Source organism: Ambystoma mexicanum, chromosome 2q (assembly GCF_040938575.1).
Source record: "Ambystoma mexicanum isolate Mex_15411 chromosome 2q, UKY_AmexF1_1, whole genome shotgun sequence".
In the NCBI taxonomy this organism is placed as follows: domain Eukaryota; kingdom Metazoa; phylum Chordata; class Amphibia; order Caudata; family Ambystomatidae; genus Ambystoma; species Ambystoma mexicanum.
This window is the reverse complement of record NC_090924.1, coordinates 408,874,085-408,900,857: the sequence shown is the minus strand read 5'-3', so window position 1 is coordinate 408,900,857 and position 26,773 is coordinate 408,874,085. Positions and strand designations below refer to the sequence as shown.

Sequence of the window (26,773 nt, the reverse complement as noted above, 5' to 3'; positions counted from 1 at the left end):
TCAATCCCCAACACGCATGCCATGGCCGGAAGGCACCTTTGGTCTCTGAGTGATGTTGGGCAATGACTTCCTAAGGGGACTCACTGCTTGTGACCCTTCTGTGAGGGTAACAGAGACAGAGCCGACAGACTGCAGGGAATGCATGGGTTGCATCGTGAGAAGTGCCCTCTGCATATTTTCTATGACAGTGTTTCTGTAAGTTCATGCACACTAGGACCAAGCAGAGTATTCGTCATTATAGAGTCTAATTGGTGTCGGTTTTGACGTGCCATTTCCCTTGCTATTCTCCTTGTGGCCCAGTGCACGACATCCCACAATGCCTGTGCAAGCTGCAGGTGGAGCTCTGCCAGAGTTCCATCCTTTCCTGCCACTGTACCATTCTTGTAAGCCTCTCCCAGATGGTGGATGAGGCATTTCTGGGTAGGGCATCAGGTGGGCGAACAGGTGAGGTGGTGTGTGTGACATCACTCTCAAAGATTGCTGCATCAACACCGTCCGAAGCATCATCACTGCCATTGGGCTGTGTGAGTGACTGCAGATCTACAGCAACGGGTACAGGACTGATCACAGGAGAACCAAGGCCTGGAGTGGGGGGCCTGGACGACGACAGGTCAACTCCAGCCCCACCCCTGACCGGTGAGAAATAGCTGATGCTGGAGGACGATAAAGGGTGCCTGGTGATAGTGGTTGTCAGTGGCAATCCTGCTTTACTTGATCCAGGCACACTGCTGCCAATTGAGTTGAGGGATGGTACAATCAGCAAGGGCATTGCAGCCAAGGTGTATATTGGTGCAGCAGCAGATGTGAGGGCAGGCAGCTTGGTAGCAGTGGCAGGTGAAGAGGTCACTATAGGGGGACAATGCTGGTAGAGATGGCAGCTGCTTCCTGGTACATCTTTGATCCAGCTTTTTTGGCTGGGGTCTTGCGCTGACTGCCTGATGTCTGGATTGCATGGGTGGCATAAGAGGTGCTTGGGGTAGCAGGGTCTACTGCTGTGTTGATGGACATGGCATTTGGAGGCACTACATCACTGCCAATCGTACCTTCACCCTAGCGGCCTTGTGTGACTGTAATGAAATAAAAGACCTAAATTCAGTTGTCATGTGTACTGTGGCATGTACATGCATGGAACACAGTGAATGGTCAGGTACCTGGGTGCATCCACTTATCTGGGTCTCCTATGCACAGTGCACTGGGGTGTGTGTGTTGCCTATGCACCTTCAACATTACCTAGCGGTCTATGTCTGCTATAGGGTGCATGTGTTTCATCTTCCTTGTTTGACACTAGGATGTGTCCTGTGGGTTCTTGACACAGGTGGATACAGTCGTAGGACTACATTTGTGGAGGGTGTCTGTCCAGCCCTTATGTGTCCTGCCATGCATGTGATAGTACTCGGTGGAAAACCTTTTGATTCAGTATGGCGCATGTGTTGGCTCATGTGTGGGGGCCTGGTAATAACAATCATCTAGCAAGGTACATACGGCATGACCAGGGGTACTTTGGAATGCTGGTCGTAACATTGTGCATTTCTGGCTGTCAAAGGTGCATGAAGTGACTAGTCTATCAATGTCTTCAGTAATCACATTTGTTTACATATTTTGCCTCATAGAGCATCTTCCAGGTGTACAAATGGAATGTGTCATCATTCGTATTCCTGTGGCAGCGTTGACAGTGAGCCAACAAGGGACTCAACATCAACACTGACACGTGTGTTAGCCTAATGCTGGCTGGGATACATGTGCTGCCTTCACATTTTGTGGTGTGCTTTTGTACTCACTTGGTTCTGGTTCACTTCCCGCTCCTGCCTCGGCTGCTCTGATTCCCTTTATTCTTTCCATGTTAAAGAGGCTTGCCACTCTCTCTTCGCAGGGGTTAAGGTGCAGTGGCACCACTGTGCCTCCTCCATTGGCAGTCGTCTCACGGTGATGAGTGGCGAGGAGAATGTGAACCTGCGTTTGAGGTCATTCCACCTCCTCCTGCAGGCTTCCACATCCCGCTGCAAAGTAATCACTGCCACTACCTTGTCCCTTATGTTGGCCCATATTGTGCTTCTGCTGCGGACAGATATTTGCGAGGATTTGCCCCAAACAGATCATCGGCATTGGGCACCACCACATCTGCCAATACCTGTAGCTCTGCCTCACTGCATTTGAGTTTGTGGACCCTGAATTCTGGCACCCTCATCTTGCTCATGTCTCCTGAGATGTTTCAACTAGGTTTGGTTGCTGTATGGCAAAGGGAAATTACGGATTGAAGATGGATTCTGTTTTTAAAGATGGCTGCTGCTGAGTGTTCCCATTTACCATTCAGTAATTCATTCGGTAATTCCCCCATTTTTACAGCTGTTTCTGTAATTCTGCCAAAAATAGGCAGATTTACTGTTGTAAGTTGATTTTCTGTGGTAATTCCACTGTGTGGAATTACTGTTACCACCAATAGTTTGTGCACACTCCCGTCAACCTGTGATATGTCAGTAATTCCGCCTGATGCCACAGCAGTAACAGTTAATCCATTTGGTGGGATTACCACCAAATTTACTGTCATACTTGTAAAGAGGCCCTTCGTTCCCACCCTAATGCATAGCAGAGTCACATAAGGATATTTAAGGACACCTTACCATTAAGGGCAACACATGTGTAGCTGAAACAATAAGCAATCAGTAAACCAATGCTCTCCCTGTTCCAGCAAGGTAATGTGCACCCAGTCAGACATCAGAGGCCCTTGTGAAGTGAGTACGCTCCAGCATCAGAAGCATGCAACACTTTCCTTTCATAATTGCACAACATGTTGGTTTCATAAACAGAGCCCAAATGGCTTTCCCTCCCAGGGAAATGGCACCACCTATTTCAATAGTGCTTTTACTTTGCTCACCATCTGGGCCACTTATACACAGAGGTAGCAGCAGAATCCAACAAATGCTGAAAGTAGAAATACAAAATTGTGGATCAGCCTTTAAAAAGTTTGTCTCCCACCCAAAGCAACAACAACTACAACAGAGGACTCTATTAGTCACAGGTAAATGGGAAGAAGAAGCTATTGGGCCTCATTCTGAGTTGGGCGGTAAGGGATACCGGGCACCGGTAAGGAGACTGGTGCCGGTAATCCCTTACCACCCAATTCTGAGGTCCCTTAGCGGGAACCGTCGAGGACATATGGTCGGACCACATTTTCTTTACGGGTCCCGCGAAGGGACCAGGGTGGTAATTACGGGCCTACTACTAGCAGGCCCGTAATTAGCGCCTTCCCCATTCCATTGAGCCCTATGGGAGCGCAAACGGGAATGGGGAATGGTTGAGTGAATGGGGACTTACTAGGTCTGCACAGGTCGGAATGTCCCGGTAAGTCCTCATTCACCCAGACCGGACACAGACCCGGGTTTGGAGGCAGCCATGGCGCAAATAGCGCCATGGCTACCTCCAAACTCGGAATGAGGGCCATTGACTTTTGTAACCAATGCATTCTGGTGCGTACAGAGATTTCATTTTCTCTCGAGAGAAATCTCTCGATACCTGGAACCTGGAATGTGCGCCTACTTATGATAAACTGTTTGGAACTTAGGGGTTGCCCCAAATACTCACAACTGACAATTGACCACCACTCAGTGAACAGAACTTCAAACTGGTTTTGGAATATCTGGGTCGGGTGACTATGCTATGGCCTCAAGCCAATAAATCCATTGGCCGATTCATGGGTAACTTGGAGAGGACCCTTCAGATCTGTCACATTAGCAAAGGATCTATAATGCATGCTCTTTCCCAGTGTGATAGAAATGGGAGTACGTGAATGCCACGCATCCCATGTGATGCTAACAACTCTGATAAAATGCAAGATATGAGGGAAAGAAATGCAACAGAGAAAATCAACATGAAAATATACACAATATACACAGATAAGCATTGAACAGCTAAAATTCCACAATTTGAAAGTTAAGTAACCTCTAGAGCACACTGATCCTCAAACATTGATGATTACTGATGTGAAGGGTTCAATGATCACTGCACAAAAAGATGATGCATGTATCACTCTAAAATTCATCTTTCTTCAGAAAGGCCAACTCGGACTACACCTGAAGATTCGCCTGATGCCAGTGACTTCCAAGATAGTGAACTCCCAGACAATGATTATCATCCTTAGATGTCCATTCAAACCAGTGGAAATGTGACTTCCTCTCAAATGGGCTCCTCATTGAGCGTAAAGCAATGACCTCCAAGATGGATTAAAGAGATGCAGTGATATCTGATGCCCTCTCATAAACCTGGGGAAGATACCACTGCCTAAGACATTCCATGTATTTATGTAGCAGTGGTGCAGCTGGGGACATGTAAGGGTAAGGGCGGGTGGGGAAAAGCGTTTTCACTTTATGCATAGAACAATACAGAAGGTTCCCTACTAAAGCTGCTGTGTCAGTGTAATCTGTAATTTCAGAGGAGTTCTTCCACAATTGTCCTTTTTGACTTCCCCCAATTTGATTTGGGTCATTTTCCAGGTCGACCTTGTCTTGGGAGGATAACTCAGGGACAATGTGCTCACCTTAGAAGCAATACGATGCAGGGCACCACAGGTTCGATCCCTGGGTCTGTGCTTAGAAACGTTCAGAAAAAGAGGAGGAAAACACTGCTCCTGTCGCATTTGTTCATTCACCTACTTTTTGTGCATTTGTTAGCCTGAGTTGGCGGATCAGTGGAGATATACTGTAGCCCCCTCCATTACCCACTCCTTCTGACAAATGCAGGCGCCTTACCACATGCATGGATTTTCAAGCTGCCGATAACGCCATAGATCTCTGTGGAATCTGCAAGAATGACCACATGGTAAAGGCAGGTAGATTGCTTAGGAATCCACTGTAAATGACTCTTGTAATTGTTAATTGCAGGAAGCATTTACAGTTTTCCATCAACACAGTGGAAAAGTGAAAAGTCAAGGCAATTTTCTTTATGCTTTACTCACCTTTCCAACACTTGGTTGAAATGAGGAAACATTGTATGCAGTGACCTTTTTCATTTAAGTGCAACCTGAGGCTGACCCCTCCATACAAAATCCGTTTTAAATTAACAGGACCACCCATGACTAAACCACAACCTGTAACTGCTACAAAAAAACATTGCTGGATTTCAGGGTCAGTGCTTTCCCAGCAATGAGATCATTATACCACACAGGTGGACTTAATGAAAGACTGCAACAACTCTACATTTTCTTTGGTATTATTGGTATTGTGGAAGGTGCTCCAGTACTGCCTTGCAACTATGCCAAAGGTGCATCTATATTCAGTAGAAGGGTATAATGTGAATCACATTATACCCTTCTACTGTATACAGGACTGTTGCTTGTATGTCTAGGATGACATACAGACTACAGTCCTGAAAAAAAGGAGAAATTACAAATACCAAACAGTTAACTTTGATCCCATTTTCGACCTTCATGGCATGTTCTAGCAGATACAGTGTTCTGAAACTACATAAGTACAAGGAGGAACTACAAGCAAAGAAATTGAAGAACTTTAGATGTGACATTCTTGATCATAAAAATGACATTGGGGCTGATTCTGGGGTGCGTGAGAATCTAGGAAAGCGTTCTTGAATGAAGGAGGAACACTTTACTTACAAATACCATATTCTGATGAAGACAAGATGTGGTGTGGGGACATGAAAGCCTCAGCTTTTGCATGTGCCTGATTTATGGTTTGCAAACAGCCCTAGCAGCCATCAGGAATGCAGGCAGGGCAGCCGGATGTAAAGGATTCTCCTCCCAGCACGTCAATAAAGGAGTTTAAAAAATACGGCATCTGTGAGGTGCTGTTAAACTCTACTACACACTTTTCCCCTTTATAAAAATAGCATTTCTCTTTTTGAAGCACCTCTTTTCTAGTTTAATGAAATTTAATAAAACTCTTAAATGAGAAAAGTTGCAGTCTTTTTTTAAAGAAAGGTTTTTTAAACAAAAGGATAACTGCCTATCTTTCCCTATACTATGGGGTTTCCCTACCTAGCAAAAGTAGCTAAGGTGCTTGTCAGTCATTAGTGATAGTGTAAACAGAATCTGCCCACTGTCTAAACTAACCCTTTCTGGCCCTAACACCATTATAATAACTTAAGACAGGAGAGTGGCTCCCTTCTCCTAAGGACATGTTTCTCACATAGTTTAGTTCAGTAAAGTTGTTCCTGGTGACTGTTTTTATCTGCTCATACAGATTCTGTTCAGCATTATTTATCTACTGAGTCTTCCCTCTTTGGTAACTATTCTCTGTTTCGTTCTTGTTCCTTTCTTGAACTGTTTTATTTATAGTTATTCTCCTCTCTTTCCAAGGTAACGTTGTCCAATACTTAGGGCTCTACCCTCAGACTCTCTGGTCTTTGGTGTACAGTTCACAGTCTTTGGTTTCCCTCTGTGTTTTGTTCGTATTCTCTGTTTCAACCTTATCTCCAGGCTTTTCTTCTCTCTTCTGTCTCTTCTCTTTAATTAGACTGTATTTATCGGGTCTAATACTAATATGAACATTCCAGTCTTGAGGATTGTTCACTCTTTTATTTTTGTAGTGTGCTAAGGTTGTCTCCATGACTGGGATAAGTTTGTGCACTCCAATAATGATTTTCATTCACTTCTCTATAAGTGAATATTTTCTCTTGACTGGACAAGTGTGAGTACTGCAATAATGATTCTCATTCACTTCTCTACGGGTCAATAGCCTCTCCAGACTGGGACGAGTAGGAACATTCCAATAATGATTCTCATTCAATCCTCTAATTGTCAATAGTTTATCTTGTCTGGGATCAGTATGAGCATTCCAATAATTATTCTACGTCCCCCTCCCGGGTCTCCCATTTTCCTCATTACCTGCAGTTATTAGGGATAATGTCACTGGGTGTATTATTCAGATAAGATCTTCTCTCTGGGTTGTCAGGTTGGCCTCTAGTGATCTATTCTGCTGCTTTTACTTTGTGTCACTGCATAAGCGGGCACCTCTTTACTTCATCTACCGGTAGGTTCCACATTAGTTCTAGCGTAGTGGTATCAGCGTTGTTCCTGAGACCGTTGGTCCACCATGTGGTCTGTTGTGGTCATGCCACTATTCTGCAGTCTCTCTCTCTGGGTTGAGACGCCATGCATCCAACGTGGTTTCTCTCTCCTCTTTGGTTTCACGATGCTCCGCGTCTACTTTTGCAGTTTGCTTCCTTGCGGCCACAGGATGCCACATGTCCAGCATCTTCTCTGTGTAAGCGAGCGAGACGAATCATAACTCAAAAGCTTCCTCTCTCTGTCTCCAGTATCCTACCCTCTCATATATTAATTAGCCGTGGGTCTTCCTCAGTGAAATTCCGTATTCCTTTCTCTTTGTTAATTTCATATTCTCTTCTCCTCCACAGGCCATCCTCCTCTTCCCAGTAAAAGGTGTTTTTTGTTTTTAAAGGACTAATCACACTTTCCTGCTGACAATAGCACATACTGGCATTTTCTTTACACATTTCCTTACTGGATGGGTTTGAAGAGGTACTGTTGGAAGGTTCTCTAGTAAGTTCCTCACAGGAACAGGAGTCCTTGTCACCAAAGGGGGAGACTCTACCAGTGGGTTACCACTTGTCTCGACCTCTGGGCAGGGTGTTGTGGAGCGAGCTCATCTCCCTATCCTCACAGCATGTGCCTCCTCTTGGGGAGAAGTGATGAGTTCCCATGAGTTATCACACAATTAACACAAGTTGAACAATCTGCCCTCGATAAAGGCTTGACTATTGTTCCTACTTATTTAGCTGATGAGTTCCAGTCCGTATTGACTTTGAGGTTCTATTTGATGTTACCGCATTTTAAAACTCGAACACCAAAAATACTGATTTATTTTAGTTGTTTTTGGTCTCGTTTTCAAAATGCTGTAATATCACGTTGGGCCTGACTCTCGGTTTTTAAGGTATTTGGGGGTTTCACCCCCAAATACCTCTTTCATGCCCCCTTTTGTCCCGCCCGACACTTTCCCTTCACACTCACTCCATCTATTACATTTTTTAAAATACTTTTTTTAACTCATGCCCCACCTCCTCACATTCCCACTACATACATTCACACACCTCACCCTCACATACATATACACACACATGCACACACCCAAAGACTGACCTTGCTTCAACAACGTCCCTCACCCTAGTGTGCATCTCATGCAGCAACTGTCAATCCCAAAAAGGGTGTGCACCAAGAGGAGGACAGCCTCGACAGAGCAAGGAAAGTGCGGGTGGGGGGGCTGAAGGGGGTGAGTGAAGATAGGGTTCAAGTGGGTGAGAGGGGTTTTAGGAGTTATTTAGTAAGAACAAATCATTGATTTTATTTGGTCTTTCTAAATCGTTCTTTTTTAGTTTCAGGATTGTGAAAACTATTTTTTCACCTAAGACCGATTCTGAACAGTTTATGCGAAGAGTCAACTAAAGGTATTCTTTTCTCATACTGAAATATCAGTAGAAAGTGTTTCTTGCTCGGAATTTTCAGAGTTATGTCATCAAAGTTCATTTAACCCCCACATGGATAATGCTACGTTGGATTACTTTCATAGATGCATCATTGATGATAAGAAGGAGTTTTACTATAAGAATATAAAACGTAGTAATCAAATAAAATCTGACTGGTCTGTTTTACGACGACTACGCTCAAATCCTCATCTGATATTCAAAGCAGCAGACAAGGGTGTTGCATTAGTTATTTTGAACTGTGTTGACTCTGATAAAGAATGTAGACATTTACTTCCTGATTTTGCGAGTTATGCCAGACTTGATTCCGATCCTACAATAAAAATACAATAGATGAATAGGGATTGCTTGGCAAGTGCAGAAGAGAATCAGTGGATTTCCATCACACTAACTTGTCCCTGTTGGTGAAACATCCAGTAGTACCAATTTTTTAGATTCTACCGAAGGCTCATAAAAGATTAGTCAACCCTCTGGGTCAGCCAATAGTGGCCAGCACACATTTTTTCTTAGACATTTTGTGAGTTTATATTGTGCTACAATTACTAGTTCAATCAAGTAAGACTTGTGTTAAAGATACAACCCAATATTTTCAACTTTTGGTACGACTACAGAATATTGATAATAGTTGGATTTTATTCACTTACATACCCCATATGTAGGGTATGGAGGCAGCTGAAAGCAGACATTTGACAAAGGAAAATGTACCTGCTGAATGTTTATTTGTGATGCAATGATTACAAATTTTACTATACCACAACTTCATTTGCTGTGAAGGAGATATTTTAAGTATCTGGTACTTTGATGGGGGACCAGCATTTCCCTAGCATATGCTAATGTATTCATGTCTAAACTTGAAGAAGACAATATATTACTTCTTGATTTGGCGTTATAGCATGTGAATTGTTTTTACTCCTATATTGATGATATCTTTGGTATTTGTTCAGGCAATAGTGATTGACTACTTGTTTTTTTACACAGTTGAACAGCTTACATGAGCTGATTGAATTCTCCTATCTTATTGATGACCCCGAAGTCTATTACATTGACGTAAGAATTTCTATTCATAATCATCAATTTGTGACAGATTTACATGTCATACCTACTGATAAGAATAATGTACTTTTAACTTCAGGTTTCCATCCACCCTTTTTGGTTCAGAATGTAAACAAGCCGAGGTTCTCTCTTCACTCTGTTGTAATTGTTCAACCGAATCCAAAAGTACAGAATCTGTATACCTCCTCATACAGAATTTGTGTAACATCTTCTCTTATTGGATATAAAATGTATCAACAAGAGAAGATGTTACACAAATTCTGTATGAGGAGGTATACAGATTCTGTACTTTTGGATTTGGTTGAACAATTACAACAGAGTGAAGAGAGAACCTCAGCTTGTTTATGTATTTTTGCTTACAAATGGTCTAGAAATTATAAAGGCATTTTAGTGATGGCACAACAACCTCCTTTATTTTAGTCATCTCTGGATATAGACAAACAAAGGATACTTTTCTCAAGATGAGCAGTGTGAACTGTCCTTCAATCATTTAAGGACCTATTGTTTATCATCCTTATAATGGCTCTATAAGATTCAACTGAATAATTTTGTAACTTGTGAAACCTTATGTATGATCTATTGTATACAGTGCCCTTGTGGGTTATATTATGTGGGGCAAACTTTGTGAAAAGCACAAGTAAGATGGAATGAACATAGATCGAGTGTTAGGACAAGGAACACCAAATCTTTCGCAATACATTATTTCTTGACCTGTCAGCACACGATGGCACAAATTCAGTTCCAGATTTTAGACGTATTGCGAGGAATCTGACAGAGTCATCACTAATCCCCCTGCCATAACCCCCTCCCATGTGGCCAGGGGACGGCAGCTGCTACCTGATCCTGACCCTGGCTGTGGCTATATAAGGGAGGATCGCATGGGAGGAGACAGCCTCTGGGGATTTGCCATGGCTCCGTCGGTTAAGATTGAGTATCCCCAATTTTACCTTGAAAATAACCTCCCACATGTCTGAAGCCCTCATGGCCTATTGTCATGCCTCCTCTCCCTGTGAAGAACAGGGAACCCCCTCATATAAAATCTAAAAACCAACTATGCCAACCTGATGGAATCACCTTTGACAACTCCACTTATCCATCAAAACGACGAGAAGGCAGCCGCAAGGTGAAAGCAGGCTGGAATCCATAATTTGCAGATAACGAGAGAGAGAATGAACACCAACAAGGACTGGTGAGTCCACACAGAAGCAGAGGGGACACTGAAGCATTTTGGTGATCACGCAGAATGCAAACATATGAAAAGCAATTTACAGATACACAATATGGACATATTGAAAATGGGGGAATTTACTTTTGCAACTAACAACTCTACTAATGTGTGGATGTGCGGAGTGCAAACATTTAAAGAACAGTGAGAGGATTACATATCACAGGGATATGGTATCCAACCTTATATTTGAGGTCTTGTGGGAGCGGGCAAAGGCTCCAGGTGGGTGAAAACGGAAGTCCTGGCAGGAGAGTAAACCAGGCCATGCAAGTGTGTGTAAACACAATTTCTGGCAGGGGAGTAAACAAGGACATTTGAAGTGTGTGTGTCAAATAGCCTTGCAGGAGAGTGCAGCAGGCAATTCAGAAAGGATTGTATAAAACAAGAAAAAAGAAACCAATATTGTAAATTCAAACCATTTTTTTGTCTACAATGGTGGTAGTTGGCTTAGCGAGGCCCAAAGAACCATTGTGTGGAAAAGCCTCAAGGAGCAACGAAGAATCCAGGGTAAGGCCACTACCCTCTGGAACCAAGAACGTTCTTCTTTTAGGAACTTTTGTTTGAATCATTTTTTCTTTATGAACACTTTTTTTCTGAACCTTACAAGCATAAAGACATTTCCCTTTTCACCTTTTAGTAATGTTTGTACTTTGAGGGTGAGAATAGGATGTTTTTGACACATGACAGTTTGTTTTTTTACATCCGAGCATAGAGCAATCCTTAGTTTTTGGTTTAGGTAGGGAAATTACACTTAGAGCAGGGTCAGAGAGGTATTTTCCCAAACCCTTTTCATTTAATAAAAGTATTTAACTAAAAACATGTCAAACCTGTGTCTGACTTTCGTTTCTGATGCCTCACATATGGTGTCAGAGGTGGGATCAAGCTCAGTTGACACAAACTGGGGAACTCTTAGGTTTAACAAACTCAGCTTCCACTCCATCAATAGCTACAGAGCATTCCATTGGGTTTGATTTGCCTGGTAACAGGGGGTAATTGATCCAACCCAGCGATCGAACTTTAATACCTACTGATTTGTTCCTTATACCCCCAACTGGAACATATGTTAGACTCGCCTCTAAGTCAGGCCTGGCTTGTCGATATGGTTTAGACCTCTTAGCAGGCATTATAGAGCCTGATCATAGAGGTGACATAAAAGAGTTGGTACAAAACAGAAGGAAGAAGGAATATCAAGTAAAGGCAGGTAAGAGAATGGCCCAGGGTATTCTGGAGACAGCTCTCTTTCCTAAAACCAAGGAATTTTAGAACTCTGATAAAAATGAGAGAGGAAGTAAAGGCATTGGAGAGGCAGCCATAGACTTCTCCTCTACATTCAAGGCACTTTTTTCTGAAAGGAATGAATGAAGAGTTTGATTTTTCAGTTTTTATTGTTAAAAGAAGAGCTATTTTTACCTATGTTGGAAAGGTATTGAGATTGCGTTGGTACACTAAGAGTGGAGTTTTCTCCTTTGATTGTTCAGGAATTGTTTACAAGTGTGTTTACTGTTTTTGAAGGTATCTTATTGATTGGTTATTGGATCTACTACTTATTTCAATCTTTCATATTTGGAGACTTTTATATTTGGACGACAGAATGTAGTTGATACTTTTGAATTTTTGAAGATGTGTTTATTGCTACATATTAGTTATCATGGACTTGAATGTTCTATGTTGAGTTTATTTACATTTTTATTCTGTCTGTCTTATCATTGCTAACATTTTTAGTATTGTTTTGTATTGTTATTGAATACGTTAATAAAGATTGGTTCTTTTGGTTTCTGAATTTAGTAGTTAGTTGCAAATTATTTAGATGGAGTAAATGGTGGGTTCATCTATAGCATACCAAGAGGTTTATTTTGTCTTTGCGCAATATGGCCCCCTGGCATTTGTAGTTAAGGTGAGTTTTGCATGTCAGCGGATGTTATGTAATGCATACTTGAATTGGTGTTTTGTTTGCCTTTGGTGATTTACTTGTAGTGATTGCCTAATTTTAGTAGCAGAATATCCAACTGTATTTTGTTTTTTATTATTTGTAAGAGGATTCAATTCAACACTACAGCTAAGTCAATGCCTAGTCTGGGATACTGAATGGAAACCCTTATTGATATATCTTTACGTCCAGTTCATTCGTTCTGGATGACTACCCCTACATAACACCCCTCTCTTGGAATCCCCCTGACCCCCCCCAATAAAACATTTGCCTGAGTCAGGACAGGGCTTTGTTCAATTTCCTGCAGAGCCCAGGTAATTCAATCAGAGAAGTGTCATATCCCTTTTGGTGGGAACAGCAAAAGGCAGCTAGGCCTGGGAACACAGCTGTTGTGCAAGTCTCAACTCCTGTCGGGGGTAGCTGGTGGGCAAAATTCCCTCTCTTTTTAAGCCAGGCCTCAGCTAAATGTCTCTTCGGCTGCCAGTTTTCCTGTCCAAATCAAACTTCCAATTTTTACGCATGCAGCTAGAATGCTGATTCTAAGTTTAAAACTATGACATTTAAACAATTGCAACCTATGTGACACTCAAAAGTAGGTCACTCATTTCTTTTAAACATTTAGATTTTTAGTGTCTTTCAGTCCAAATTTACTTAAACTGCTGAAATCCACAGCTCAGCCAGTTTTGCTATGAACACTATTTTAAGCTCATCCTCTTTCCAGATTTTGTATGCCCACAAGACTTTATTCTGTCAAATGTCTGCTGGTGTTCAGTGAGATTGTTGGATATTCTGCAATGTTTGAAATGGGCATTCTGAGCTTGCCTTCAGAGAAACAAAGGGTGATTTTTAAAGTGCTTTCTAGCGAACAGGCACTGCTGTTTTTCTCTTTGGCACCCCATTTCACTCATGGCTCTTCTGACCCAGCACACCCGCACCGGGGGGTGGCAAGTCAGGCGACCATTTTGGTGTGCGCACAAACTGCGCGGTTTTCATAGATTCTGGCGCACATGTGGGCTTTTTCGGCCGTCTTGGATTTCGTAAGCCCACAGCACCAAATGTTGTAGCATAATAGTCCAAACATGGGTCAGAACACCCAACAAACCCCCCCCGCCCGACTGCACTTGGATTGAGTCGAGGGGATGTCGGGTGCTAAGGATGTTGACCCACGTGCTGGGAGGTCCGCATCATCTTCTTCCAATTCCGCAGATGACAAAGTTCAGCATCCTTTCCTCCATCAGGGGTGGATCAGTCGGTTCTCCTCGCCGGTCCTGATGGGAGTATTTGGCGGTACACTCGGCCCCTTGCGTCTCTGCTCCCGGTCTCCGGATCGTCCTCCTTGGCCAGTCTCCAGGTTTTCTTTCTCCTAGGACGACAAAGTAAGAGCGGCAATACCTATTCATGGACATTTCTCCCCCACCATTGATATAGTGGGGTGGCATATATATTTTAGAACTCCACAGATATGAACATGCACATTTTTTTTAAATTAAGCGACAGGAACACACAAACTTGAGAAACACAGAATTTGATAGGCCATATGTAGGATATTTTAAGTTAGAACTGAATTAATCTGAGACAGTGCCCTCTAGGATTCCAGAGGATTCCTCCAGTTGTTGCAGAGTGTGCCTGGGATGGCAACACTTTAGCTGATTTATATGTACCCACTTGTCTTCCCCCTCTGCCAAACCGCCTTTGGGGATGCGAATCTTGTAGGCCACAGGGGAGATCTTGTCTATAATCTCAAAGGGTCCCTTCCATGTAGGCAAACATTTTCGCTGTTTGGCCTGGTTCCTTTGGAAATTGTATAACTAGACCCTGTCCCCCACCTGATATTCCTTCCTGGAAGTTTTCAGGTCATAGTGGGTCTTCATACTCTCAGCTGATCTTTCTAGATTCCGCTGAGCATAGGCAAAAGCATGTTGAAGGTGTTTCCTTAAATTCTCCACATACTCATGAGTTGTGGAGGCATTTATCAACGTTTGCTCTTGGGTTCTGTAGAGCAAATGCTGAGGAAGCACCATCTTGCGCCCAGTCATCAACTCAAATGGTGACATTTTGGTTGCAGATGAAGGGGTAGATCTGATGGCCATTAGGACCAGAGGTAATCGGATATCCCAACTTGGCCCAGAATCTGCCACAAACTTTTTTAAGATGCTCACAATTGTCCGGTTGTAGCGTTCTACTGCTCCAGAAGAAGCTGGCCTGTAAGCAATGTGTAGCTTTCTCTGGACCCCCAGTATCTCCCACATCTTTGTCATTACTTCACTGGTAAAGTGGCTACCTCTGTCTGACTCAATCCTTTGAGGTAGACCAAAACGGGAAAAGATGTGGTTAATCATCAGGGCAGCTGCTGTTTCTGCCTTGCAATTTGGGGCTGGAAGACATTCCACCCACTTGGTAAACAAGCATGTCACAGTCAACATGTACTTATTTCCTCTAGACGAGCGAATCACAGGGCCTACGAAGTCGATTTGTAAATCTGACCATGGCAGTGTCATCCCCCTCTTTTGGAGAGGCGCCCGGTGTGTGAGGGATGTTGGCTGAAATTGTGCACACACAAGACAACCCTTCAAGTATTGGTTGAGGTCCTGGCCCATGTGTGGCCAGTATGCAACCTCTCTTAAGATTTCCAGTGTTGTGTGAAACCCCCTATCACCGGCGGTGGCCGCATCATGGGCGTGACTTAACATCAGGCTTCGGAATGAGGTAGGAACCACCCACTGATCGTGGCCAGCTTTGGATTTCCTTACCAACAAACCGTCCTGGATCCGGAACATTTTTGGACATTTCATCAACACTCTAAGGTCCTCTTTCCCGTTGTAATCAGTCTCCGTCAGGGGAAAGTTCTCAGGGTCCTCAATGTGTTGGTAAAATTTACCAATTATTGGATCCCCCTTCTGAGCGGTAATCAAATCAGCATCAGGGGTCTCCTTGCTCCATTGGGCAGTTGACAGATCATTGTGAGCATTTGTCTGGGACGTAGTGATAGCAGTGACCTGGATTTCCCCCAACAGGGACTCTATTTCTATTAGATCCCCTTGGATGGCCCTGGTTTTGGCCAGCTGATCAGCTAAGTCATTTCCAGTTTTGTCTGGTCCCTCTACTTTGGAATGACCCTTGATCTTTTTCCAATAGATGGTCATCTCATTCGAGGTGACCAGATCATCAATGTTTTGGATCAACTTCCCATGTTTCAAGGGTTTGTTATTAGCACATAACATGCCTCTGGTTTTCCAATTAACCAGGTGCTCCACGAACCCGTTCTGTACATAATCCGAATCTGTGATTATGACCAGTTCGTGGAGTTGATGCTGGACAGCAGTGAGGATGGCCTGATGCACAGCCATCAATTCTGCCACCTGACTACTTCGGGGACCAGTTTTGTATCCAGCGGAGGGTTCTGGGAACTCCTTCACCCATGCATTCCCTACGCCAGCCACCAGTTCTTTCTCCCCGTCGTTGTCAACATGGTACGAGCATCCATCCACATAGACAGTGGGCATTCCCTCACAGTTGTCCTCTTCAAAGACTTTGTGTGGGGAATTAAGGTATGCCTCCGTGTTGTCCTTGATTTTTAGACTTTCGTCCTCGAGACAGTTTTCTCTGGCACAATCATGCAAGTCAGCCAGACCTTGCGCGAGGGGACTCTTCTTGTTTTGGCCATATCTGACCTCCACAGGAAAGCCTTGCATTGACAGAATCCAGGAAGTAATTCGGGAATTACTCACATTTCCGGCCCGGATTCTGTCACTTTGGAGATATTGCAGAGGCTGGTGTGGAGTCTCCAATATGATGTGTTCCCCATGGATAAACAGGCGGTAATTCTTCAATGCCCACACCGTTGCCAGGAGTGCCTTCTCACAATCGTTGAATTTTTCCTCCACAGAGGATAAAGTTTTGCTCGCATAGGAGATTACTTTATTGACCTTGTCATGCTTTTGGTATAATACTGCCGTCAAGCACGTATTAGAGAACCCCGTCTCCAGGAAGAACTCCTTGTTTCTGACAGGGTAAGCTAGGCAAGGCGCTTGTGAGAGGCTTCTCTTGAGTTGTTTTACCGCCTCGGCTTGTTCTGGACCCCATTCCCACTTGACCCCCCCCTTCAGGAGATGAATCAGGGGTCTGGTGATCTCTGCGTAGCCCTCAATGAACTTTCTGCAGTAATTAGTCAGTCCAAGGAGGCTCCTTAGTTCCCGCAGAGTTGCGGGGTCTTTCAGTTTCTGAAGTGCTTCCACTTTCTTTTCCTGGGGACAGAGACCCTGAGGAGTAATCTCATGCCCCAAGAAATTAACACGGGTTCTACACCACTGTGCTTTCTGAAAGGAAAGTTTTGCTCCGGCGGCCCTCAACTGGGTCAGAACATAACGGTTCTCCGCTATGTGTTCCTCCACAGATGAACTTTTGATGAGGACATCATCTACATAAGCCAGGTTACCCCTCGCACCCAGGTCGGGCATGGCCTTATGTAGGAAAATGTTGAATTCATTGCCGGAGTTGAGGTATCCGAAGGGAGTCCGGGTCCTTGTATACTGCTGGCCCCCAAAGGTAAAAGCCAGCTTGTATTGGTCCTCCCTACTGACCGGCACGGTCCAGTATCCATTGGTCAGGTCTATTGCAGTGAATACCTGAGACCCCTGAATCTGGGCCAGCCCTTGGTCAATGTAGGGAAGAGGCCATCGGGAAGTATGGACCCGTTTGTTGAGCTCCCTAAGGTCAGCGCAGAGTCTCCACTGGCCGTTTGGCTTTAATATTCCCAGCACCGGATTATTGAAGGTGCTGTGGACGGGACGGATTATTCCCCTGGACTCAAGGTTCTTAATTATTTCAGTAAGGGACTCCATTGATGGGAGAGGCAAGCGATATTGCTTCACAAACACAGGAGTCATGCCAGGGTCCGTGGGGATTGTTGTTGTGTGGATGTCGGTGCGGCCACAGTCATATGAGTCTACCGCAAAGAGATCTTGTAAATCCAAGAAAATTTGTTTCAACTTTTGCTTCTGTTCCAGAGTCACACAGGCATCAGCTAGGTTGACTCTCTCTTCCACCATCTGCCTGAAGCCTGGAAAGACTTCTGGTTTGGCTATCTCAGCGGCCTCCTCCAGCTTGGTGGAGAAGTCCCTGGTCAGAGTGCTGATTTGGACTGGAGGCCTCAGGTGGGAAAGGCAACCCTCATGGACCTGGAAAATCACCTCATCCCTCCTGAAGTCACAAGTCACATCTTCCTTACCACAGGGGCAGGAAGTGTACACCAGGAAGTTCCCCCCATGCCGGGTAAAAATCCTGTCTGGTGTTGTATTGTCCTCACTGTCACTGTCAAAACAGTCCTTGGGGATTGGTCCTAACAGTTCATTTCCTAGATCAATGGAAAAATGTCGGTCATCAACCGCCATTCCAATAATGGTGCCTGCGGCTAGAGTAATACTCTTTAAGTCGCTGTTATCCACCTCTATTAGAATGGTGTCATGTTCTATGTTGACTAATGGAGTTGGGTTTACCCCCAACCCTTGCTGTTGGAGAGAAGCATTTAGGTGTATATAAGCATCAGGGTTTTTCAAATGTTGTCCTCTTTTAACTTTCACTTCCAGGGAGAATTGTCGGGTCCTTTCTGGAATGGTGACTTCCTCTTTGATCTGAATCTCAACTGCATAAGGTAGCAATTGAGCTGACCTAAATGCTTTTTCTGGATCATCAAAGCCCATGGGATTATCCGCTAATCGGGACCAAGCTTTGAAGTTTATTAGGTCCAAACTAATGGCAAAGCGGTTGAGAATGTCACTGCCTAAGTAAAAAGCGGCAGTGACGTCTCGCACGACCCAACAATTGTGGACTATGCTCTTGTTGCCAATGGAGATTTTGAGCATACACCTGCTTGGCAGGAGATGTTTGGAATTGGGTGCTTCCAGGTCCATTTCCCATTTGTCTATCAGTTTGAATGTGGGAATGGCTGGATCTTTTGGGAGTTGGCGGAACATGGCTTCGCTGATGAAGCTCTTACCGTTGTTCACACACACTCGAGCGAGAACAGAGTCCTTCCCATCATTTAACTGAACAGGGATGAACAACTGCTCTCCAATTTGCTGAATATCAGCCAAGCTCTGAGCTGATTTCACATCTTTCTGGACTATAGGAGTGGGAGTTTCTGATTGTGGATTAGTATAGAATTTCAGAGTGTTTCCTTCCAGCGTGGAATACCACTTTAGACTGGAAGGAAGGTTGATTTTCAGAAATAGAGAGGACCCCCCATCACCAGTCTGTTGTCCTATTGCTATTACTGTCACGTCTGGAATTTGGTTATTCTGGAAGTGGAATTCTACTTGGTCAGAATTTTGTTCAACCATGTGGCATGTGCCGTTTAAACTAACATGGTTGACACTCTGTTTTAATTTTATGGGGCGGCTAGTCTGGGTCCAGAGGACCTTGTTTACGCAATCTATTAGGGGTGACAACCTTCTCAGGAGGTCATTCCCTAGTAAACAAGGGGTGCCCTCTGGAGTCACAACTATGACCGGGTGTTTCAACTTGTGTCGCCCAATTTTAATGTCCAAATCTGCCGTCCCCTCGACGGGAATTTCCTTCCCGTCAAAATTCTGGAGTTGTCCAGGAAGTGAGGTGAGAGGAATTTGGTAATTCCCTCCCCTTCCTGCATTCAGTTCATCAAAGGCCCTTCTGGACAGAAGGGTAGCTTGAGATCCCGTGTCCACCAGCGCTGAAATCGTACCCTGCCCCTGTACTTGTACCGGGGCATAATATCTTCCCTCCTTCTCCTCAAGGGGGCACAGATAATGCACATTTTTGGACAACTGGTGGGCTAACTTTCTGGTTTTGGAGAAGAAATTTGGGCAGAATTCTGTGGAGAGCCTTGGGAATCTGAAAGAAAAAGTTGGCAACTGGAGATCAGAGCCATTGTGGGTTCCCCTGGTTCCGGTTCTGGGCCGCCCCCCCCTTTTTGGAGGCAGTCATCAGGATGGGTTTGAACCAGGGGATTTTGGTATTGTGGGTTCTGGGATGAGATGATGGGCGGTGGTAGCTCAGTCTCCATATCTCCCCAGTCTGAATTGGCATCCCTTGGGACCCATTTTTTCTTGGGAGGAGTTCCCCCATCTCTGAAGTCGAAGGTCCTTTCCCCAGGATCCTCTAAGGATCCCTCTCCCTCAAATTGGAAGACCTGTACCTCCTCCACAAAGAGGGTCTGTTTGGGTCCTTTGTTTCTCCTACCCCCCCTCTGCTCCTTGGGAGGCGGGCTTTCAGGGGCAGGAGATTTTGTTTCCGGTTCCTGGTTTTCCAGGGGCTGTTTACAAGTTGGGAAGGAAGCTTCCTCCAAGGCTTTACACCCCCCTTCCCCTTGTGCCTCCTCCCTGGGAACCGGTGTGTTATCGGGGTGCTGCCCCCGTCATTGCTCTGGAGCACCAGGCCCAGAGTTTGGTGCATTCTGTGCTGGCATGCCCACCTGAGGGTTCTGCTGAGCCCTTAGCACGCGACCCAGCTCCTGTGCCATGTTCTGAACCTGGCGCTCTAACTGGGAAACCCGCTCAGGCTGATACGGGGCTCTATTTTCTCCCCTGGGCTGATCCCGGGAAGGGTAGCTATCCCTTCTCTGGTAGTACCCCTGGTTGGGAAGATTTTGGTACCCCTCCACCCTTGGCCTCCCCTTTCCCGGATTAGGTTGTCTGGGCTCAGGGAATTGGGGAAAGAAGGATGGATGATTTTGGGGCTGGAAATTGGGTGGATACCTGGGGAAAAAGTTCTGCCCAGGATTTGGAGAATTTCTGCCCTCCTTGGGGAAGTTAGGAGGGAAGTTCCCCGGGTCAGGTGCTTGGCTGGACCCCCCCCTTGGGCTGGAGGAGTCCACACATAACCCAGGATTGGTCTGTTTCCCTTGTAACCGGGACTTACATAGTCAGGAGAGCGAGGGACCTTATTTGTGGGACTACCTCTTTCACTCCCTGTCTGTGACTGGCCCGAGGACCTTCTGGGCCTAGCATTATTAGGTGCAGGTAGGTTTTTAGACTCCCCCATCTCCAAATCCAAAACGGGGGTGACCTTTACCTCTGCCACCTTGGCAGCAGCAGGGGTGCTGTTGGTTTTGGGATTTTTCTGGGTATTGCTTTTATTTTCTATGGGCTTCTGCACCTCGTAGATCCGGGTAGCCTGTTCAATGACCTAGTCTAAAGATCTTTTCTCATGAAAATCTCTCACGAGCTGGGTCATTATATATTTGGGCAAGGCATGGAAAAATGTATTGACAAATTCTCTTCTGTCTGTGCGCACCCTTCTGGTGGTCTGCGCAAAGGCACGTTTCAGTTCTTGCACGAATTCTTGCGGGGCCTGATCCTCCCCACATTGCAAATTGTAGGCTGCCTTGCGAGCCTCTTGAGGATTTCTGTGAACAGAAAAATGTTTCAACATGGCCGCCTTATAGGTGGACCATCTTAAATGATTTTGGTCCTCCAGCCCCGCAAAGAAACTGGAGTATTCTGGGGAGAATGTCCATTTGACGTACTGGATGCAGCTACTGCTGTCCTTCAAATGGAAAGTCTCCATCATTTGCTCATAGAGCTCCAAGTGTTCCCAAACAGAGTACTTGGCGTTCTTATGATAAGGCGTGATGACACTCCTGATTGCCTTAATCTGTTTCAATGGGTCCTTAAGAAAGGCCCTTTTTGCCTTATTGGCCTTTTTGGTTCGGGTAACCCTTGTCCATTCATCCTCTGACTCAGAGGCACTGCTCCCAGAGGTTCCTGTCTGATCCTCCAGGTTTTCCCGGTTCTGCGAGCCTGGGAATGGCTGGCAGAATGTGGGGACCTGGTCTCCTGTGTCCTGCGCCGTTCAGAGGAGTCTTCAGATTCCTCCTTGCTGCCAGGATTTGATGGGTACCCCCCCACTGACCTAACTGGGCAGAAGTTTTCAGGATGCCCTTAATGGGCCTATTCTCCTGGGGTTCCCCACTAAATTGCACTGTGCTTGGGTGCCCATACCCGGATGCCCGCCCATCCATTCCTGGGAGGTACTGGCCTATGAGCCCCATGCTTCTGGCTGGATAGTAATCTGCCATCCCTGTGGCCCGGTGCTCATGTGCACCAGGGGACAGGGGGGTGGCAGAGTCCAGGGACTGAGAGAGATAAATGCCTCTGGTACTAGGGCTCCTGAGGTTATGCTCAGGAGTTTCCCTTACCCAGCGAACCTGGTCTCTATCCGCCCCTGTTCCCTGTTGCAATGCAAGAGCCTGCGCCTTCAGTTCCTCAGTTAAGGCCTTACTAGACTCTATCAGTCTCTCCTGCATCGCTACCTGTTGTTGGAGCCTATCATTGTGCTGGCAGAGAGCCTCATTCTCTCTCTGCGTTTCCTGATTGGTCCTGGAGCACTGGGCCAGTCTTTGCTGCAGGAGGGTTACCTTCTGAGCTGTGTCCCTATTGGCCTGCTCCTTTCTTGCCAGAGCATCCTCCACCTTCCTGGTGTGCTCTAACACGTTCTGGTGTTCTTTTTGGAGGTCACCCAGTCCCTGGAGGGCCAGGTGATTTTCTTCCATTTTCCTTTTTAAGTGGCAGACTTCCTGGCCTAAGGTATCCCTTTCCTGACTAAGAGCCTGCATCTGTGCCGCCAGGTCGTCCCTTTGCCTTTGGAAGGCACCAGTTTTCTGGCGCTCCTGGTCAAACTCTGCCTGGGTATCCAGGTCTTTCAAAATCAGTTTATTGCTCTCTGCCTTCTCCCTATCTAGGTGGCTTTGCAGGGTGACTACCTGCTCAGCACATGCCCTATTGAAGTCTAACTGTTGCTCCAGCTTTTTCTGGCTCTGCAGTAGGGAGTCCAAACCTTCTTGGTACTCCTTCTGCAAGGCCAGAAATCTGGTATCCTGGTTCGCCTTTTCCTGTTGCAGCACATCCATATCCTCCTTTATTTTAGTGATGTACCATCTGCTGTCATTTTCTGACTCCTGGCTCCTGAGCAGCCTCTGCTCAGAAGAGTCCAGATCAGATTGGGCCTTCTGTAATGCCAGCAGTTGCCTACTTGCCAGATCTTGGCCTTCAGCACATTTGTCCTGCATGGCTCCCATATGTAAATATAAATATGCCGCTACCCTGGCAATCTTGTGGGGCTCATCCTTGGCCTTCGGGGCCATGTATAGTTCACTCAGGGCCACATGTAGGGGACCCTGATCTCCCCATGTATCTGACCCTGTTTCAGTGACCTGTTGCGCGATTGCCTGCAACCAGACCGTTTGGTCCTGATGAGTCCACTCACCTCTCACAAATAGCTTATGTAAGAAGTGTTCTCTGGCTATTTTCATATCTACCAAGGTCGTCATTCTAGAGATTGGTCTCTGTCCTGACTTACAGAAGTTTATATTTTATTTTTGCAAAACAGACCTTTTCCTTAGAGCGTTCCTTTGAGGAGTGCTTTACAGCGTAACACAGCGTGGTGATCCGACCGGATATGTGTATCTGGTCAGCTGGCACACTGTATTAATCTGCACAAGTGATAGATCTAACCCAAACGTCCGGCTCGAGCCCCCAATTTGTAAGAGGATTCAATTCAACACTACAGCTAAGTCAATGCCTAGTCTGGGATACTGAATGGAAACCCTTATTGATATATCTTTACGTCCAGTTCATGCGTTCTGGATGACTACCCCTATATAACACCCCTCTCTTGGAATCCCCCTAACCCCCCCCCCAATAAAACATTTGCCTGAGTCAGGACAGGGCTTTGTTCAATTTCCTGCAGAGCCCAGGTAATTCAATCAGAGAAGTGTCATATCCCTTTTGGTGGGAACAGCAAAAGGCAGCTAGGCCTGGGAACACAGCTGTTGTGCAAGTCTCAACTCCTGTCGGGGGTAGCTGGTGGGCAAAATTCCCTCTCTTTTTAAGCCAGGCCTCAGCTAAATGTCTCTTTGGCTGCCAGTTTTCCTGTCAAAATCAAACTTCCAATTTTTACGCATGCAGCTAGAATGCTGATTCTAAGTTTAAAACTATGACATTTAAACAATTGCAACCTATGTGACACTCAAAAGTAGGTCACTCATTTCTTTTAAACATTTAGATTTTTAGTGTCTTTCAGTCCAAATTTACTTAAACTGCTGAAATCCACAGCTCAGCCAGTTTTGCTATGAACATTATTTTAAGCTCATCCTCTTTCCAGATTTTGTATGCCCACAAGACTTTATTCTGTCAAATGTCTGCTGGTGTTCAGTGAGATTGTTGGATATTCTGCAATGTTTGAAATGGGCATTCTGAGCTTGCCTTCAGAGAAACAAAGGGTGATTTTTAAAGTGCTTTCTAGCGAACAGGCACTGCTGTTTTTCTCTTTGGCACCCCATTTCACTCATGGCTCTTCTGACCCAGCACACCCTCACCGGGGGGTGGCAAGTCAGGCGACCATTTTGGTGTGCGCACAAACTGCGCGGTTTTCATAGATTCTGGCGCACATGTGGGCTTTTTTGGCCGTCTTGGATTTCCTAAGCCCACAGCACCAAATTTTGTAGCATAATAGTCCAAACGTGGGTCAGAACACCCAACATAGTAGAATGTGAGCATGTGGTTCTAAGTTTTTACGTAACCTCTTCAGGATCGAACATGGCTACAAGAGGAATGGCAAGTCTTTCTTTGCTTTCATTACATGGGCTATTTACATAGACATGGTTTTTCACACCCGCACTACCTGAGTGTTCCCTATTGTTTGTATTACTTGCATACAATTTTAGGAACAGATCTCTTATTTGATTTAGGTACAATTTTTAAGCTAAGGTTGCTTGGGTTTCCTTGCAATTTTTATCTAGGTGGATTAGATGTTGCCTAAGTAATGTCCTATAGTTGCAGATTGAATTGTTGGGGTTAAACAGCATGTACAGGCTAATCACAAGCACAGTTTATTTTTTGTCTCTATTAGCTTTCTTCTTTGAGACTATTGAGAAATAGTTTTTCATTATTTATTTTTTGTTTTATTTATTTATACAGGGAGCAACAATGCTTTTTTGATCACAAAAGAATATACAATAGATAAGAAATCAGATTTGAGGGGAACTACACATTAGGTCTATTACCTAATGAAAGGGCAGTGTGAAGAATATTGTGATGTCTATAGTCAGTATAATTGTGTGAACAGGGTGCATGTGAGCTTGTTGTTTAGTATTTCTCGTTAGTGATGTCTTGTTGGGAACTGTTTTGCATTGTATAGTATGTTACCATTATTTAGTTGCATATTTTGGCTGGGATATATAGCTTTAGATTGGTTTATTTCATTCATATTTTTACATATTAGTAAGCTCAATACCATTATCTAAATTGATTGGTTATCTTGAAGGATCTGTTGTCTGATTCTCCCAGAGTTTTGCATCAGTGAAATGTTAGCTATTATAGGTGCAGATAGTAATCATTATTTGTATTTTAGTTAGTTATGTATATGCAATATTTGTTTTATATTTATTGAATATGGCAGTATAGTTTTTTGTTTTTTTAAAGTTTCCTCATGATGGAACTCTTTTAATGTCTGCTGTGGATACGTGGTCTTGAGAAAGGACTTGGGGTCCGAAACGCATTGAGTAATTAACAATTGTTTTGCTGGAAATATTGTTTACAAAATTAGATCTTGATTGAATAAAGATTGTATGAGAATTGTATGAATATTTATAGTTTTTATTAACCCTACATAGGTGTGCAGATGCTCAGTGGGTATTTTGGCATTAAGAAAAGCTACAGGTTTTACTTTGTACCAACAAGCATGATCAATGTTCAAACAGACAACTGCTTATTTTTTTCACCATACAGGTTAATGAAAACTGGGAACTGTGACGAATCTCACAATGTCTTCCCTCCTCCCTGAAGCCAGGGAAGTCAGGCAGCTACCCAATAGTCTGCCTGAGGGTGGTACAGGGAGGACATCAGGAGCCTTCATGTATTAGCACACCTTCACCCACCTTTCTTCCTCTTCTTCTTTGTTGTCCCTTGATCCTATAGGTCCTCTATGTAGTTCTGTTATAGCAGTTGTAATACTGCTGGGACCAAGAAGATTAGGGCAGACTACACTGAGCTGCCTCTTCAAAGTACTGACATATGGAACATTAGGACCAACTCCACTGAGTCATCCCCTCAAAGTACTGTGATGAAGAAAACAAACACATGGTCTAGTTATCCAGTTACAAGTAGCTTGAAGATGGAAGAGGAAGTACCATTGTTGTCAGTCCTTCCTCAGAGGCACCACGAGCGGAGGTCTTTGACCATACCAGGGAGAAATGAGACTACAGCTGCTGACCAGGACGAAACAGGTAGGGTTCCAGATCCCTACCTGCTTTGCCAAAGTGCGACGTGGCGAGAACAAGCAGGACTGAAGGCCCGGGTGCAGGAGAGCGCTGCACAATGTAGGCGCTGCACGGTTCCACCGTAGAGTGATGGAGCACAGAAACCAGTGTGAGAACAGGAAACAGCAGAGAAGAGCAACAGGAAGACGAACAGAGGCCCAAGAGGGAGGTGAAGGACCAGGAGCCCAGACAGAAGGGGTGGGAGCTTCCCAGGGACCCCCGGAAAACTTAAGAAACCATTTTAAAGGGGTCTGGGACCCGCATTTAAGAAACCAATATGAAGGGGTCAGGGAACCACATTTAAGAAGCCAATATAAAGCGGCCTGGGACCCACACTTCAGAAGCCAATGCGAAGGGGTCTGATTCAGGAAACCAAAATGAAGGGGTCTGGGACCTGCATTGAAAATCCTGAATAACGTGGTCTGGAACCCACAGATAAGTCAATAGAAAGAGGGAGAGACCTGCATATGAGAAGCCTAAGAAGGGATCTGGGACCCACATTTAAGAAAGGCAGACCCTGGCAGGAGAATACACAGGGCCCCCTAGTGAAGAATCAAGAGGAGGTAAAAGGAGGGGTCTGGGACACACATTTGAGAAAAACAGCCCTGGCAGGAGAGTACACCAGGGCTGACCAGTGAACAACCCGTATTTAAAAAAACGATACAAAGGGGTCTGGGACCCGCAGTTCAGAAGCCTGAATAAAGGGGTCTGAGGCCCACAAATAAGAAGTCAACACAAGGTGGTCTGGGACCTGTAAATAAGAGAAGCATAAAAAGCGGTTTGGGACCATATTTGTGAAAGGCAGACCCTGGCAGGAGAGCCCACCAGTGCT

The 26,773-nt window shown here is 44.9% G+C and overlaps 1 protein-coding gene across 2 annotated transcripts in view; it reads right to left on the bottom strand.

The window, feature by feature from the left end:
- The window catches only part of LOC138569454 (metalloproteinase inhibitor 1-like), a 380,069-nt gene that overhangs the window by 239,696 nt on the left and 113,600 nt on the right, over nucleotides 1-26,773 (bottom strand). The gene's annotated exons all lie outside the window — the stretch shown is intronic.